This window comes from Ictidomys tridecemlineatus, chromosome 1 (assembly GCF_052094955.1).
Source record: "Ictidomys tridecemlineatus isolate mIctTri1 chromosome 1, mIctTri1.hap1, whole genome shotgun sequence".
Classification (NCBI taxonomy): domain Eukaryota; kingdom Metazoa; phylum Chordata; class Mammalia; order Rodentia; family Sciuridae; genus Ictidomys; species Ictidomys tridecemlineatus.
Genome location: NC_135477.1, coordinates 35,235,365 through 35,253,738, shown reverse-complemented (window position 1 = coordinate 35,253,738; position 18,374 = coordinate 35,235,365). Strand labels below are relative to the sequence as shown.

Below are 18,374 nucleotides of genomic sequence, written 5' to 3'. Positions count from 1 at the left end.
ACAAAATGAAGATGTGAAAATACTGGAACTGTCTCACATGGCTGAAAGAAATATGAAATGGGAAAGCTACTCGATAAAATCTATTGCCAGTTTTCACACACACACACACACTCACACACACACACACACACAGGTTACCACACAAAACAACAATTATACTCCTGAAAATTATTCCAAAGAAATAAAAATTTCCACACAAAAATCTGCATATGATTGTTTCAGGGTTTTTTTGTAACACAAAACAAACAAGAACCAAAAAAGTGGTAACACCCAAAATATCAATTAATAGTTGAATACCACAGTTAAACTGAGGTAGTATACCAATACCATAACATTTTGATTTAATAATGGAAAGGAATAAACTATTTATATCTGCACAACTTGTACAAATCTCATGGGTATTATGTATAGTGAGAGCAAAATATTAATGATTTCCTTCATGTAACATGCTTAAAATAGCAAAATTATAGAGATGGAGCAGCCTAGTGTCCAGAGGAGAGGGATGCTTGGGGGAGGGGAGGCATAGCTGTAAACAGGGAAGCACAAGGATCACCAATGATTGTGGTGAATTCTGTGTCTTGACTGTGGTGGAGATATGAGTCCATTTATGGAACAAAATGACAAATCCTACCCATGTCCAATTCCTGGTTTTACGGAGTACTGTGATTATGTAAGATCTTTACATTGAAAGAGACTAGTAAAGGATATATTAGGTCCTCTGTGCACTACCTTTGAAACACTCTGTGAACCTACTTTTATGTGTAAAATAAGAAAGCAGAAGAAAAACGGAGAATAGAGAGAAAGGGAAGGAAGGAAGAAAAGGGGGGAGAAGAAAAGGGGAAAAAAAGAAAAGAAAAATAACTCAGACCAAGGTTAATTGTACACACTCTGTAGAGATCCACCTGACTCCTTGGGCCACATCAAAAGTCTCAACAGGGGCTGGAGATGTGGCTCAAGCGGTAGCTCGCTCGCCTGGCATGCGTGCGGGCCGGGTTCGATCCTCAGCACCACATACCAACAAAGATGTTGTGTCCACTGAGAACTAAAAAATAAATATTAGAAATTCTCTCTCTCTCTCTCTCTCTCTCTCTCTCTCTCTCTCTCTCTCTCTCTCTCTCTCTCCCCCCTCTCTCACTCTTAAAAAAAAAAAGTCTCAACAGAACAGAGTTGATCTTATGTCCTGTACCCTGAACAATTTCATCATTGTCCCCTTTCCTCCCTCAGAACTACTGAGTTGCAAGAATTGAAGTTTTTACAAACTATCAGTTTGTTGTGAAGGTAGAAATAAAGCAATGCATGTGAAGTCTTTATGAACTGTTTAGCAGAGTTTGGCAGACTTCCATAAAGAACTAGGGAGTAAATATTGGGCCATTGGGTCTCTTCTGCAACCAGGCAACTCTGCAGCAAGGGACAAACAGCCACACACAACATGCAAGAGATTCAGCGTGGCTGTGTTGCAGTCCAAGTACTTGCAAAAACAGAAGCAGCTCAAATCTGGCCTGTCCTGTGAGTCATAGTTTACTGACCCCTGATTAAAAAAAAAAAAAAAAAAAAAAAAAAAAAAAAAAAAGCCCTTACACAAAGCTTTATTTTTATGAGTGAGTCTTCTATTTCTTATAAATAGTCAAGGAGGGGGAAAAAGCATTAAATTTAGGAGAGCTGGCCTCAACTTTTTTCAACTGTATAAAGAAAAAAGATAAATAACAAAATCTCTTCCAAGGTCTGAAATGCTTCAATCTACCATTGATTGACTAGATAATTCTCATGAAACATCTTTTCTCTGCGAAACCTGAAAACAATATCATCACTGCAAACCATTAAAGTTTATATTTAGCATATAGATCATTGGCATGAATCGCCAACCAATGAATATGAATACAGGCTCTTTATTAGAAAGAAAAGAGTTTATGCTGAAAGAAAAAACTTGTTGAAAGAACCCTAATGGTGTAGCAAATGTATTTTGATATTTCATATTTTATCAAACTCCTATTTCAGATTAGGTATGTCAAAAAAGCACCCATACCCTTGGTTATTTGGGGAACTAATTTCTTAACATTTATTAAAATATAAATTTTATGAAGGTGGCATGGTTATTTTAAAGTCATTATCCTACTTAATATAAAATATTATTTGGGAAAAGAAGTTCAAATGCATTAATGAAATGAATATGTAAACTATTTAAAAAAACTATTAAAAAATAGGAACTGCCATCACCTGTAGACTATAGTAGAGACATTAGTGGTTGTTACAGTCCTCAAAGATAGAAGAGCTAGTAAAATACATTAATTATAAATGTATTTGAATTTTTAATACATGTTTAATAAAACATGATAATTAAACATTTGGAAATTTTTCTTAAAGATAAACGGAATAAAAATAAAATAATGAGTTTTCTGTCATTGGGAGAGTTCAGGCTCATTCTTCACATGCTGAGTGTTAAACATGCTATAAAAAAGTGTGTACCTTGCATAAGGATTTGGACTCACCAACCTCAAAGATAATTTCCAGCTTTACAAGTTTATAAAGTCAAACAAACTGTGGGTTCTAGTTCTTGAATATTTTAGCTGAAGCATTTTCAGCTGAATGTCCTTTGTGGGCAGGGTAGAGTAGAGAAGACTCAACAGATGCTAAGGCATGAATGAGAAAAATACAAATACACAGACCTTTTAATTGACTGTGAAGACGTTTTTACAGATTTCCATAGATGAGGAAACTAGCAGGCCTAGAGTCCTGACTCACATGATACAGCTGGTCATTGGTAGAGCTGAAATTTAAAATGGTGCTTTTCACTTCTTATTCTAGGGTTCCTCGCATTCTACACATTGAGCCATGTAGAGAGAAGAAACATGGAAATAAGAAGAAAGCAGAATATGAGCAAGGCCCAGATGTTACACTATCAGCTAAACATCAGGGCTTTCTTTGAGGCAAGCACAAAAAGGTAAAGAGAAAGGAAGTGAGGAAACATGGGAGACGTCAATCACCCCAGGCAAGGGGAGTGCTGGACATTGATTCTTTTAAATAATATAAGTTAACTGTAGTAGAGAGGACCATTTTATATACTCTCTCTTGACTCTGGAACAAAAAGAAAGTAAAAAAAGGGGAATTTAAATAGGGGTCTAGTTTGTTCATTGTTCAGCAAACATTTCTTAGTACCTACTATGTGCCATTTGCATACAAAGTCCTACAATGGTAAACCAGAAAGATGTGGCCCTACTCCTTCAGGAGCATACAGGACATCAAAATAACATGAACTGTTTTAGAAAAAGTAGAGTACTTAGGAGTAACTTAGATAATCAAGGAGTGGCAAAAAGAAATTTACTGAAAGGAATGGCACTCACCTGAAAAAAAAATGGGTGAGTTAGAATTAGCCAAGGAGGCAGATGAGAGTTCCAGAAATCTTAATCTTTTGTTAACTATCTCTCAACTTCTCTACAATCTTGGCAAGACTTGGACATCCTCCTGCTTGGATTTCATGACACCACCAACCACCCTTGGCAATTTTCTGTACAGGCTTGGCCTTTGTTCAAATCTGCCTTTTGCTCAGTCTTGGTGCTTCCCTCTATCTGCATCCTCACATTTGGAGAGTTCATCCAAGTTCACGACCTATCTCCAGGCCTGATCTCACCACTGAGCTACAGAGAAATGCATCCAACCACATGCTTCTCATCTGTACCTATTATTTACAAGATACTTGGAACATAGCATGGTGTGGTTGGGGGCAACACTTCCACATTTTTCCCAACCCTACTGCAGAGTGTGCAAGTTATCTGAGAACGCACTAAATCTAGCATGAGGAGCCAAAGTTGGTAAAAAGAGAAAGAGAGAAGCATTTAAGCTAAAACACAAAAGATGACTAGTCTTTAGCTATATAAGAAGGGAGAAAACAATACTCCAAGCCAAGAAAGATTTTTTTATTTGTTCCCTAAACAGTAATTATTTCAATAAAGCACAGGTGATTTTTATTTTATTCTTTATTCTTTTTTATTATCCCAAATTCTTATCAGAGATAGACTCAGTAATGAGGTAATCTCAAAAAAGAAACATTTATCAACCTACACTGTAATAGTGGTAGTGATGCTAGTCTCCAAGCATCAGCATTAGAGACTAGAGTTTGCATGGTTGCTCCAGCCCGACTAACTAGGCACATCCAGCCAGTGAAATCCTATAGCAGTTCACATGAGTCATGACCAAATTAAAAGAAAATCATGTCATCTGCCAATGTTTTTGAACTCCTAGGTATAAGATCTTACCTTTCAGCTAAAATAGTCCATGTTTTTTAACCTAACCACATCCTTCAGTGACAGTTTTTTTTGTTGCAAATATAAAATGCAATAGTGAAAACAGTGAATGGTTCAACTCTCAGACTGATTTATAATGACACTTTTTTTTGATACAGGGGAAATGAAGAATTGAGCAGATTCTGCGAAGTGAAAATTCCCCATTATGTTGTTCCCTTATATTAATTAAACAGGTGCAAGGTAGTTTTTGGAGTAGCACCTCTGAGACCTCTCTTATGCAGAATTACTTACAGTTGTTAGATGTTACACTTTTCCTCGATAAAAGCACTAATACAATACTGTTTGAGCATCTCTTAGGTACCAAGTACAATTCTTATTGGACTCCCTAGAGAAGTTACTGACTAATCCTGAGGCACTTCTTTAATAAGTTTTTGTCTGTTAAGAAAAAAAGGTGTTTTTTTTTTTGTTTTGTTTGTGTGTGTGTGTGTGTGTGTTTTGGAAGAAGACAATGTTTATCAACTATGCTACTGACAAAATTACTATTTTTAAAATCCTCCACCCTTTTTACTGCAACCATCCTGTTTCATCATCCCAATGAAAAAATACTCGTACTGGGTCCCACATTCATAAAAGATAATAATACATATTTTAGCCTTATTTTTTAAAATCTTCTGGAAACTGGAATATCACACCCATTCTCATGGGTTCACCTACTCTAAACTGATAATTTAAAACCTGAAGTTTTTGAATCCCAGGATCTTAGAATAAGATTCTTTTGTTAGATATCTGGCAAATGCTTCAAAATCAGCACATTTGAAATGGAACCTGTCCTCAATGAAACCACTCTTCCATTCAGATTCTCTGCTTCTTTGATGGGGCATCCAGTATGTCAGACCAAAAGCCAAGAAGTATCGGGAGTCTTTTTAACCCCTTGCTTTTCATATTTTGTTCATGTTCAAGTTCTTTGAATTCTGTGACTTAAATATGTTGAGAATACTTCCTGCCTATCCATTACCAATTGCACTGCCCCAATTCAGGTTCTATCATATTTCATCTGAATAAGTTACAGCCTCTTTATAATTATTTTACTTCTTTAGCCATGCCACTTTTCCCATTCAGTAGCTTGTACTATTATAGGATTTATCTAAGTCACAAATCTTATCACTCAACATTCTTTAATGGCTTTCATCCATATAGATTCTGATTTAAACTTTCTTGCATGATTTACAAGACTCTTTTGAATCTGGCTTCTTGCCTTCTTATAGGCTTAAGCCTTCTCCCATACTTCATGAACACTTTATTTTCCAATTCTCAGAAAATGTCTTCATATCTCCATGCCTATTAGGGTAGTTCTTTTCATAGAATCCTGACTTCTTCTTGTTCATCCACTGAATTCATAGATGACTGGGAAAATAAATATATGCATGAGGATAATTTAAAGAAAATAAGGAATTATTTTTACTTCAACAACTTTCTAAAACTACCACCCCTTTTACCAGTAGCGTTCGTTGCCTTGGAAACTTGGTGTTTGCATCCTGCCTTTTTGTTAAATGCCTTAAGGGCAGTTTTATGACATTTCCTGTAAAAAGAAGCTGGGACAAAATGGGAAGAACAGATGTAGGCAAAGCAAAAGTGGGTCTGGCCTTGATCACTTCCCAAGTCTCCTTCAGTTTCATCATGTGTGGGTCCGTCAATGGTTAAAGCAAATGTGTGTTAGCACAGATGACTTACTTTAGGTCATTTATCAGACAGAACAGTTGGCTAGATGTCATGAATAGTAAGAAGAAAGAAAGACTTGAGTAAAGAAAATGACATTAAGCAAATCTGCATTCTCCTGGGAAGGTAGGAGCCAACCCAGGGTTTAAAATGCATTAGCTTCCAATTTTGGATGCTCCTTTTTCTGCCTTTACTCTGGAGATTCGCCTCTGTCGGATCCAAGTCAACCCTGGAAGACAACAATACAAAATGTCTGGGACTAGATGCCACCACATGCAAGGCTTCCAAAAGCACATGAACAAGTCTAAAAATTTAGATATGAAATGAAATAAAAGCAAAGTGACCCATACCCTTTGTCTTGCCAGGGTAGAGCATCCATATTATTTAAATGGCTACACCATTTATTTATTTGGCTTCCTAAATCTTACCACTTCTAAGATGTCACATGTAAAATCTGATACTGCTTATACTAGAAAAAGACCTCAGAAACACATAGATCTGTGCTTCTCCTGAGGTCAAGGACTCTGATGTGATGGCACAGGGATTCAACCAGGGGAAGCCAATCCTGCATCCCTTATTCTGGTTCATTCCTTTGCTTTAATAATAAATTCCCATATAAGTTTTCATTTGGTAGAGATAATTCTCTCTAAAAAATCTTATTCTTTTCTAACTCCCTTAGACTATACATGGGAAGTCTGAGGCTCAGAAAGACTGAATAATTCATCAAGATGGTGTCAGATGACTTGAACCTGCCCAGGTCTTCTCATACTCACGAAAATAGAGACTGCATACCTGGACATGAGTTTTACAGCCCAACTACCATTGACATCTGACTTTGAGAAATTTAGTGATTCTTTCTGGTCATTAATTGCCACTTAAGAAATACAAACTTTATAGAATTGCTTTGGGGAGTAAATGGATTAATATGTAGAAATCAATGTTCCCTATTGTTACTGTATGGATTTTATATAATTCTCTATTTTATCAAACTCAAAAACTTAAGAGTTAGACAGTGCATTGCTTATTAGTGCTATAACAAATACCACAAATTTTAGTGCTTGAAACAGTGCTTATATATCTTAAAGTTCTCACAGGGCTAAAATCAAACACCAGCAGGTTTAATTTCCTTTTGGAGGCCATAGGTGAGAACGTTTTCCAGACTGTTCCAGTTATCTGTGTACCTTGACTTGTGGCCACTTCCTCCATCTTCAAAGCCAGCAGCATAGTATGACCCTATCTCCCCTTGACTCTGATTCCCTGCCCTCCTCTTTTTTTTTCTCTTTATAAAAATCAGTTTTGCCAAGATATGATTTACTTATCATGTTGATTTTATGTATATAGTTAAGGGAGTTGAATAACTATCGTCATGCAACTCCCACTCCTCTAATCACGATAGGCTTAAAGTTCCAAGTCCTCCATTATGGTTTACATGTGAGGTGTCTCGCAGAAGCTCATGTGTGAGACAATGCAAGACACCATCGAGGTGAAACGAGTTTTTATGAGAGCCTTAGCCTAATCCATTAGCATTAATCCATGGAAAAGGATTAGGTAGGTGATAACTGAAGGCAGGTAGGGTGTGGCTAGAGCAGGTGGGCCGTTGGGTGCATGCCTTTGGAGCATATATTTCATCTGTGGTGACATGTCAGCTGTTTCCCTCTTCCACACACTTCTACCTTGATGTTCTGCCTCACCCGGGGCCCAGAGCAATGAAGCTGGCCGCCTAAGGACTGAGCAACAAATAAATATTTCCTCCTCTAAAATTGTTCTTGCTAGTTACAGCAGCAAGAAGAAGAAGAAAAAAAGCTGAATAAAACATCCTCTTTATCTATATTTGAAAAACAATGATCATATATTGTCTGTTTTATGTATTTTGGGGGTAAAAAACAATGCTATTATTTTTTAGTACAATGTAGAAAGATTAAATCAGCCTAATTAACATATCTACCACCTCAAATATTCAACATTTTTCATTAGAACATTTGAAATTCACTCAGAGTGAAACTGAAATGTAAAATGCTTAGTCATTCTCTATATTAGCCACACTGTACAATTGATCTGAAAAACAAAAATCAATGTTATCGCTCCTGTTTGAGATTTTGTACCTTTGACCAACACCTTCATATTTCCCCCACCTCCCAGCCTGTAGAACCACCATTCTATTCTCTACTCCTATGATTTAAATTGTTTTAGATTTCACATGTAAGTAAGAACATGTGGGTTTTTTTTTTAACAGTACTAGAGATTGAACCTAGGGTTTCACACATGCTAGCAAGTGCTCTACCCCTGAGCTACATCGCCAACCCATCTGTGTTTGATTTATTTCACTTAGCATAATGTTTTCCATTTCAATCCATGACATACCAAATGACAGAATTTTTTCCCTCTTTAAGGCTATATAGGGTATATATGGCTGCTTATTTATCAATTTATCCATTGATGGACACTTAAGTTGATTCTATATCATGGCTCTTGTTAGTAACGTTGCATTGAACATGGGGGTTCAGATATCTACTCAAAATACTGACTTCAAATATTTGGGGTAAATACCCAGAAGTGAGATTGCTGGATTATATAGAAATTTTATATTTAGTTTTTTGAGCAACTTCCATATTGAACCCCATAACAACTATTTTAATTTGCTTTCTCACCAACCATGTACCAGGGTTCATTATTCTCCACATCCTCATCGATACATTTTATCTTTTGTCTCTTTGATAATAGTCATCATAGCAGGTGTGAAGTGATTTCTATTTTAGTTTTAATTTTCATCTTCCTTATGATTTGTGATGCTGAGAGTTTTTTCATTTCTTTTTTAGCCATTCATATTTTCTTTTCAGAAATGTTTATTCAGGTATCTCAATCATTTCTTAATTGAATTATTTGTATTATTTTTATAGAAATTTTTTATCAGTTTTTTATATAGTTTGGATATTAACCCTTTATCAGATATGTGACTTGCAAATATTTTTTTTCCCAATCTACAGGTTGCCTCTTCATTATGTGATGTCCTTAACTGTGTCTTGTTTTCTTCTTTCACCTGTTTCATTTATAAGGATCCTTATTTCATTGAGCTCACTCAGAAAATTTGGAATAATTTCTGTATATCAAATTCCTTACCTTAATTATATCAGCAAAGACCCTTTTGCCATGTAAGGTAATACAGTCACATAAACATACCTGGGAAACCATTGTTTTGTATATACTAGGTTATATAACATAAATAGCAAAACAGCTTTCTAAAAAAGGAGGGAATTTTGTGTACTGCATTTGCCTTACCTAATGGCAATCATGCATTTTTAAAGACTAGGCTACCCAAAGTAAAGCATCCCAGATTTGATTTGGCTGAGGCTTCTGATTTGGGCTCCTTGCCCTATGACATTCCATTGTTTGGTCAAACCTGGTCTATATGATGGAAAGCAAAGAGGAAAGAAGGTGATTGCCTACATCCGTGCTGTATAAGAACCCAAGATAAGTCAATATATTTTTCTCATAATGAAACCAAATGATAAATGTTCATCTGAATTCACACAGTCTGCCTCCTACATGTTTTAAATACCTGACGATGGGAAATGACCCAGTTTTTGTCTCCTTCTGTTGACTATTTCAAATTAAACTCTTTAGCAGCCAACAACAACAGGAGTCACACCAACAGGTGCTTCATCCTACACTTCTATTTCATGTCTCTTTTTTAGCCATTACACCTGGTTCACTTGGAGATCCTCCAGGGATGGCATCTGTTACCACTGTCTCCCTCGAAATCCAAGGCCACTGTTGTTGATCTGCAAATGTGGAAGAAAATGCAGACTTACTCATCTCTGTTGACTCATGGCTTTCCTCCCATACTCCAGATCAAATTAAATTTCACCATTGAAAGAAATGAGAGAAGAGTCAATGCAAAAATAGCTTCTTTGGTAATGTTGGGGAACATCCAACCTGCCTGCCTATGTACCTCCTTGATTTAACCTGATTGCTATCATCGTTAACGTATAAAGCAACTTTTAAAAAATGGCCTTGGGGAGCTTCTTTTGAACTCTCATCTCGGTCACTAAAACCTAGGTTTGTTTAGTTGGCACAAGCAGGAATGAGTGAGACACATGAAAGCGACAGAGCATCTTGTGGCTGACACAGGGATGGATGACCGAGAAAACACATGAAAGACAGCAAGGCAAAAAGAGACAAAGCAATCATCCCTCTGATGTAAGATAAGGTGGATACCCAGGAAAACAGTGATTGTCAAAAGGCTCATCCATTTCTGGCTGGTAACTAGATGAAAGAACACTAAGAGTGTAAAGTCTAAAGTCTGTGAAACCCATTGCTTTTTCTGAATTTCAGTTTTTGAGTTATTACTTAATCAAGATGGAAGGGGAAAAAAACGGTCATTTGTTTTTAGGAATGAGGCAATTTTCTAACTATTGAGTCTCACTCCACAGAATCAGTTCTTTTGTTTCTGTAGTTCCATCAAGATCAAGTGGGAAAAATGCTGGCATAAATGAGGTGGCTCTTTTCTGTCTCTTAGATAGTGTATATATATTCCCAATTGCTATCGTAACAAACCACCCCAAAAATTAGTGACCAAAACAACACAAATTTATGAACCTATAGTTTCTGAGTTCAAAAGTCTGAAATAAGTCTTATGGGACTAAAATCAAACTGTTGACTAGCCTGCATTCCTTCCTTGTCTTTTTCATTTTCTGCAGGCCACCTGCATTCCATGATTGTCACTCCTTTCTCCTTCTTTAAAACCCACCACTCCAATGTCTGTTCCTATGGTTAAATCTTTTTTTTTAATCTGATTTAGATTCTCTTATTTTCTTCTTATAAGGCTCCTTGTGATTGTGTTGGGCCACCCTGGATAATCCAGGGCACTCTGTCCATCTCAAGGTCTTTTACATAAGCATGTCTGTGAAGAGCCTTATACCAGGTAAGGTAACATGCTCATAGGTCCTGGGAATTAGGACACAAACATCTTTAGGTGAAAATTATTCTGTCTAGCAGAGACAAACTCTATAATAAAGACTTTACTCCAGCACTTACAAATTCGAATGCTATAGAAGACAGGCAGGTAAATGTAAACAAATGAAACCAACCAAGGAATGGTGAAAACAGAGGCAAATTAGAGAGTGAATGGTATTTTCAGGCATTCAGAAATTTGAAAACCATTAATTACTGGGTGGGTGAAACAAAAGATATCTCTGGTTCATGCCTGCCTATTTGCAACCTTTGTTTAAACCAAATATTTGCTCTGAGTGATTCTCTCTGTCACAATAAAGGGAGACAGTTCCTGGTAAAAAGGGCCACAGGCATGCTGCAGCCAATCACACAGCACATGGATATTCCAAAGGCTAAAACACAAGAAAGCTCTAAGAAGAAGAATGAGGCCTGTGTTAGCTGAGAGACCTGCCGAGGACTAATTAGAAGAAATAGGCCAGGAAGGAAGCTGACCGTTACAGGAAAAACGGGATAAATAAAAAGGATGGTCACTTTTCCCAGCAGGCTCAGAAGGCTTTCTCTGGCTTAGAAGGCAGAAAAAAGCCAGCCAAGTACTCTGGAAAGATGGATGGCCCATAAATTTTTTTCAAAGTAGCAACTGTGACATTCAGCACAATTTCCAAGGACACGGGCAAAGAGAACAGCAATGCATGTTTCTGCTGGACTGCATTTTAGACGATTTCTACCAAACCCTGAGATTGCTATGTGCTGTGAGTTAGAGAAAAGAGGTTGGGTATTACTTTATGAGCATGCGTTGAGTGCTGGGCCAGGGTAAGAACCCAATTCATCTTCATTTGTAAGGCCCCAGTGAGCAGACTCACTCTGAGGCCTACACCACAATCAGAACATATATCAAAGTTTTATAAAGATTTAGATTAAGGTTCGTGAAGAAATGTCTCTGGGAATCCAGCGTACATGCCCACACACACAGGATTTAGTAGCCATATAGTAGGGAGAAACAAAAGGGTAAAATGTGAAGAATCCCTGAGGGGGAAAAACTGGCAGTTCATGTTAAGAGAGGACCATGAGCCCTTTTTAACGCAATTGTAAACAAATAAACAAGTATATGCAATTTAGGTTACAAAAGCCCTGGGCTTTTCTTCAAGACAGAACCTAAGACATGGGGGAAGGGGGAACAGCAGGAGAGAATGAGACAGAGACAGAAACTTAAGACAGAGGTAGAGGCAGAAAAACTGCTTGTTCTGCACTCAAGAATGTTGAAAATATAAATTAGACAGTCTAGTTCTCTGGTATAAATCAGAACTTCTTTCCTATCATCTTGCATCTTGAGCTTGATATAGGTTTGGAGAGGTGCAGTAGAGAAAGAGCTTGGTCAACTATCAAAAAATCTGTTCCTGTTCTCTCCTTGGCTACTACCCAGGCTCTTTCTGGTTATTTTAGAGTTCAAGAAAAGGAGGAGAGGAGAGAGAAGGTTTTACTTGACTGGTCGGGTTGTTCTAACATGGGTGGACACTGAGAGAGCCCTTCTTCTCTTTTCCATTGCTTCCTGCTTTTGTCTTCTCATTGTCATTCCCTTTCTCTGTCTCTCTTGGGACACTTACGTAGGGTCTTCATAAGCCCCCATTACTCTCCACTCCATAACAGCAATCTCAACCATTTACTTCCTTGGAAAATATCTCACCTGCTGCTCTACTGTCACTTGTGATGCTGTGTTGGCCACCTCTAGCTTTCTCAGGAGATTCTGTAGCCCATGTCTCTTCCTTCTCTCAGTCCACAAATGATTTCACTTAGGCTCTTTTTTTTAATAACGTTTGGGGAAAGATCAAGTTCCTAAATGCCAATGAGCAGGGGCCAAGGTTTCCAGGGGATTTCCTGAATCATTTCTCAGTACTTGTGGAATCAAAGTTAAATACCTTGTTCCTCTCTTTTCTACACTCTCCTGTGGTCAAACACAACCCTAGCATTTCCTCTTCAAATGAGCTGGCACCTACTGTTGTCACATTGGAATTCCTCCAAGATACAGGAAAAAGGCATAGAAGACATTCTGTTGATAGATACATAGATAATTAGGCAGATAGGAGAGACAGAGAAATAAGTATATAAATAGAAATATCTATCTCTCTCTCTATGTATCATCTATTCAGTGTGGCAAGCTGACTAAGAAATGAAGTTTCAGACAAGTGCCAAGAAGAGAGCATTTTAATTACTATAGGAAGGGGAGAAAACTTTAGAACAGGCATCACTGGTACTGAATTTTTAGTTGTTTCTAGACTACAGAAGAAATTCCCTCTGTTGCCTTCAAATGTTCAGGACAATCTAGCACCACATTAACATTGAGTTAGCTCAGCACTGCTCTGAGAGGAGTGAAAGAGAAGAGTTTCCATTTCCATTTAGGACAGAGGGGTGAGGCAAAACTGGATCGGGCAGCATCCATGATGTAGTGATGGAGGGAAGCACCCCATGACGGAAGCTGAAACCATCTTTAAGCCCATGTCAGCCTCTCTTTGGAACCTGAAGAAATGTCTTGAATTTGTCCTGGTTATTTAAGTTGGAAACTTGCATTGCTTCTTGGAGTTGTCAAACAAGATGGTGCCCTCAGAGGTCTAGAGAATGTAAACGTATTCAGGATACGTATGGCTAACATTGTAGTCTTTTGGTTTATGGTGTAAATGGATGGAAAGGGTGTTTGATCAAACTTCCAGAATTTTTCACAGTTATTGGAAAATGGAAATATGGAAACATGAGGCATTCTATGGATGTAAATACCTGGAATAATCCCAGTAGGAGCCGCACATCTACAGTGTTGAGTCGTCCTTGGTATTTCATTAACAGTGAGAGAGTTTTAAGGATTGGACTGGGCATGTCTCCCTAACTTTTTAGTTTCTATGATTTTATTGTTTTACTCCTTGACACTTCACTTCCAGTATGCCAAATTTCCTTATTTAGAGCACATGCTCCCGATATCCCTTTGAGGGGGATAAGGAGATTAAAATCAGACAAAAGCAGAGGGCAGAGAAATGACTTGTTTTCCCAGGATACCAGAAGTTTCTTATGGAGTTCTTGCTATGAGCTAAAGGGCAGCATGCAGAGCCAAGTTTAATCCCTGTCATGACTTGATGCCCTGCCTTGCCATGTACGGGAAGGCTGTGTAGGCTGAGCTGCAGGGTCTGTTCCCTATGGCTGTGGTCTCAGGCCTTCTTGTGTTCCATAGCCTGGCAGGTTGCCTCATTAAAGTCATGCTCAAGTTCTCCCTAGGCTGATTTGTAAACCAGAGGATCAATTTGCTAATTTACAGTGATTCACATTCAGCTACCATTTGTTTTGAGCAAGCTGCATGTCAGACATTAAGCTTTAGGCTTTTTTACCAATGATCTCATTTACTGCTCCTGTCAATGGTCAGTGGATGTGCCTAGAGGGAAGTCTATTTAGGAAAATGAATAAGCTTTAAAGGCTTTCTTGGAAATGCCAAATAAAGGCAGGAGAACTAGATGATCCATGGAGATTATACTGAAATGTAAGGAAGCTCTTGAATCTTTGCTCTAGACATACACCTGCTTATGAAACCAATTTTAGGAAGTCCAGCCTCCTCCAATAGGCAATGCTGGACAGTCACTCACCAAAGCCTTCTCCTACTCTTTTCAGGATTGTAGGCTAGCACCCTGTGCCACCCCACAGCATCTTGTTCCCTTACTCAAAACCTGGCTACCTCTATAGAAGGAATCTAGACACAGTATGCTTTCCTAAACACAGTGCAATGTCTTCCATCTGTTAAGTACATGCAAACTTGTTTTAGAATCTGATTTATATCACCTTCCACAACAGCAGTCACAACAATTTACTTCCTTGGAAAAAATCACTTTCTACAACCATGCTGGGACCAAAGTAGAAGGCGAGCCTTCACCTCTGCAGCTCTAGGCATGGCATGAAGGTACAGAAAGGAGAAGAATAGATGAAAGAGAGCTAAACTTTCCAATCTCTAACCACATAAAAGAACTGACTCTTGTGTGCATATTTTATATAATTAATTTAAGCGTTGATGTAGTGCTAAGCACTGAGTATACAGATATGAATAAGTCCCTCTACTTTCAAAAACAAAGAATCCAGTGGGGAATACAAAGAAATACTTTCTATCAGTTAGCTAAAGTTTCACTGAAGTGGAAATGTAGTACCATCTGAGAATTGAGGCTTGGGAAATTGTGTCTACATAGTCAGACAAGGTCTCTCAGCTAACGTGACATTTGGACAGCTTCAAATTAAGTACAGCAGTTCACTGGACAGGAAAGGGAGGGTGTCAGTGGGACGTGGAACTGTGAAGGGATATTTAGGGAGGGCATTCCAAGAAGCAGGAACAGAGGCTAGGAATTTTTAAAAGGTATGAGATATTTGGTATGCCTAGAGCAACTTATATGAATATAAATGAGGCTGAGAGGGAAGGTCAGATCAAAATCGCCTTCTATTATAAGATGAGAAGTTTAAATTATATTCAGTAGCCAACTGTTACATGATTTAAGCCATGGAACATTGTGCAGATTGTGTTTTTAAGGGATGGCTTTAATAACGTGATGATTTGGGGGGGTTATTTTGCTTTGCAGCTACTCGGGGACATCAATACATAGGCGAGAATATGCATTTTAGTGAAGTATATTATTCTATCCCAATGTGTTTGAAACTGTAATTTTGAAAACATTGATGATTATTTGTAATAACCTTTGTTCCCTTATTGTGGTCTTTCTTGATGCGCCCACAGCTTAACATGCAGGATATACTTCTGTTGTAGTTGGAAGAGGCTGCATCTAGGAAGTGAAAATGGCTCTGAGTCCTGACTCTTCCTCTTCTAGCTGCCTCTTTGGGCAAATCACTAAACTTCTCTGACACTCAAGTTCCTTAATAGGGAAATAGAGATACTGAAACCCAGCATCAATTATATTGTTAGGATTCAACTAAATCACAGGCTATCTAGGCTTTTAGACCTAAAAGGACTTCATAAAAGTATAGAAATATATGTGTATGTGTATAAATTTTATTTCACCTAGAGCAAACTCCCAGGGATTCCAATTAATGAAGTCTAGGATAGTTAGGTGAAATTTAACAAACCCTACTGATCCTGACCTGGTTAACTTAAATGCCCACTTTTCTTTTCTGGATGAAGCCATTAAGGCTCAGATAATGGTAAGAAATGATGGAGCTAAAACTGAAGCTTAGACTCCAATAACTGTGCACTTTCCTAACTTAGAATTGGTCCCTCAGGATGGCTCAACAAACTGCAAGTCCAAAACACATTCAAAATTAAAACTTTCCTGAGAGTGCATAGTTTTAAAAAAATGAAGCCATAAATGTAGCTGCTCCTTGAATTGCTGATATTTGTTTTCAACACAGATCAAAGCACCAATAAACAGATGGAAAGAAAAGGACATAATTTCAATAAGGGATAAATGACTTGAAAGAACTTGTACTTAGAAGTTTAATCAAATTAGTATTTTAGATGATTTTATTTTATTCATAGACATTTGTCTTCAATTAGAGAGTGTTGCCTACACTGAACTCCCAAAGACCAAGGGTTTCACATATTCAGTTCTTAGTAGACTATGTTAAAGATTTGTTATTGATAAATGAGTGAATATAAAATGATTCTTAGAGTGCACAAATATGATTTAAATGCATATTAATATTTTTCATGGAAGAGGTTTTGAAACACTTCTTTAAAACTTTTTAAAAAAAACACCCAAGAAAATTGTAATTTTGTGGGTTACTCTGTGTCCTCTATTCTGTACCATTGATCTACAGTCTATTTTGGTGCCAATATATGCTGTTTTTCTTACTATTGCTCTGTAGTATAGTTTAAGGTCTGGTATAGCAGACCATCTGCTTCACTCTTCCTGTTAAGGATTGTTTAGCTATTCTGAGTCTCTTATTTATTAGACAAAGGTGTCAAAAACATGCATTGGATAAAAGATAGCAAATGGTGTTGGAAAAACTAGAGATCCATATGCAACAAAATGAAATTAAATCCATATCTCTCACCATGCACAAAACTCAACTCAAAGTGGATGAAAGACCTAGGAATTAAACCAGAGACTCTGCATCTAATAGAAGAAAAAGTAGGCCTTAATCTTCATCATGTGAGATTATGCCCAACTTTCTTAATAAGACTTCTATAGCACAAAGATTAAAAACAAGGATCTATAAATGGTATGAAATCAAATGAAAAAGTTTCTTCTCAGCAAAAGAAACAATCTGTGAGGTGAACAGAGAGCCTACATCCTGGGAGCAAATTGCAAATTTTTACCCCTCACACATCAGAAAGAGCACTAGTCTCTAGGATATATAAAGAACTCAAAAAGCTAAGCACCAAAAAAACAAATCAACCAATCAACAAATGGGCCAAGGACCTAAACAGACACTTCTCAGAAAATGATACTCATCAATCAACAAATATTTGAAAAAAAACATCCATCAACTCTAGCAATTAGAGAAATGCAAATCAAAATTACTCTAAGATATCTTCTCACTCCAGTCAGAATGGCAGCAATTATGAAGATAAACAACAATAAGTGTTGGCGAGGTGTGGGGTAAAGGGTACACTTATACATTGCTGGTGAGACTGCAAATTGGTACAGCCAATATGGAGAGCAATATGGAGATTCTTTGGAATTCAGCTATCCCTCTCCTCAGTCTATACCCAAAGGACTTAAGAACAGCATACTACAGGGACCCAGCCACATCAATGTTTATAGATGCATAAATCACAATAGCAAAACTGTGAAGCCAACCTAGGTGCCCTTCAGTGGATGAATGGATTTTTAAAATGTGGCATATATACACAATGGAATATTACTTAACAACAAAAGAAAATAAAATCATAGCATTTGCAGGTAAATGGATGGTGATGGAAAAGATAACGATAAGTGAAGTTAGCCAATCCTCAAAAAACAAATGCTGAAAGTTTTCTCTAATATAAGGAAGCTGATTCATAGTGGGGTAGGGAGAGGGAGCATGGGAGGAACAGATGAATTCTAGATAGGGAAGAGGGGTCAGAGGGAAATGGAGGGGGCAGGGGACTAGCAAGAATGGTGGAATGTGATAGACATCATTATCCAAAGTACATGTATGAAGACATGAATTGGGGTCAACATATTTTATATACAACCAGAGATATGAAAAATTGTGCTGTATATGTGTAAGAAGAATTGTAATGCATTCCGCTGTCATTTATTTTTTTAAAAAATCATTAAAAAAACACCTAAGAAAGTGAATAAAAGTAAATAAGATCTTAAAAAAAAAAAGAAATGTATGGCGAGAGATCCTGATTTCTTGCTCCAAATACTATTGATTTGCTGTTTAAATAGAAGACAAGTATGGTGGCTCACACCTGTAATCTCAGTGTCTCAGGAAGGCTGAGACGGGAGGATTGCAGGTTCAAGGCCAGCCTCAGCAATTCAGCAAGGCTGCAAGCAATCTAGTGAGACACTG

At 37.5% G+C, this 18,374-nt stretch overlaps 1 protein-coding gene across 11 annotated transcripts in view; it reads right to left on the bottom strand.

The window, feature by feature from the left end:
• The window catches only part of LOC101968941 (uncharacterized), a 283,895-nt gene that overhangs the window by 12,594 nt on the left and 252,927 nt on the right, over positions 1 to 18,374 (bottom strand). The window lies entirely within an intron of this gene.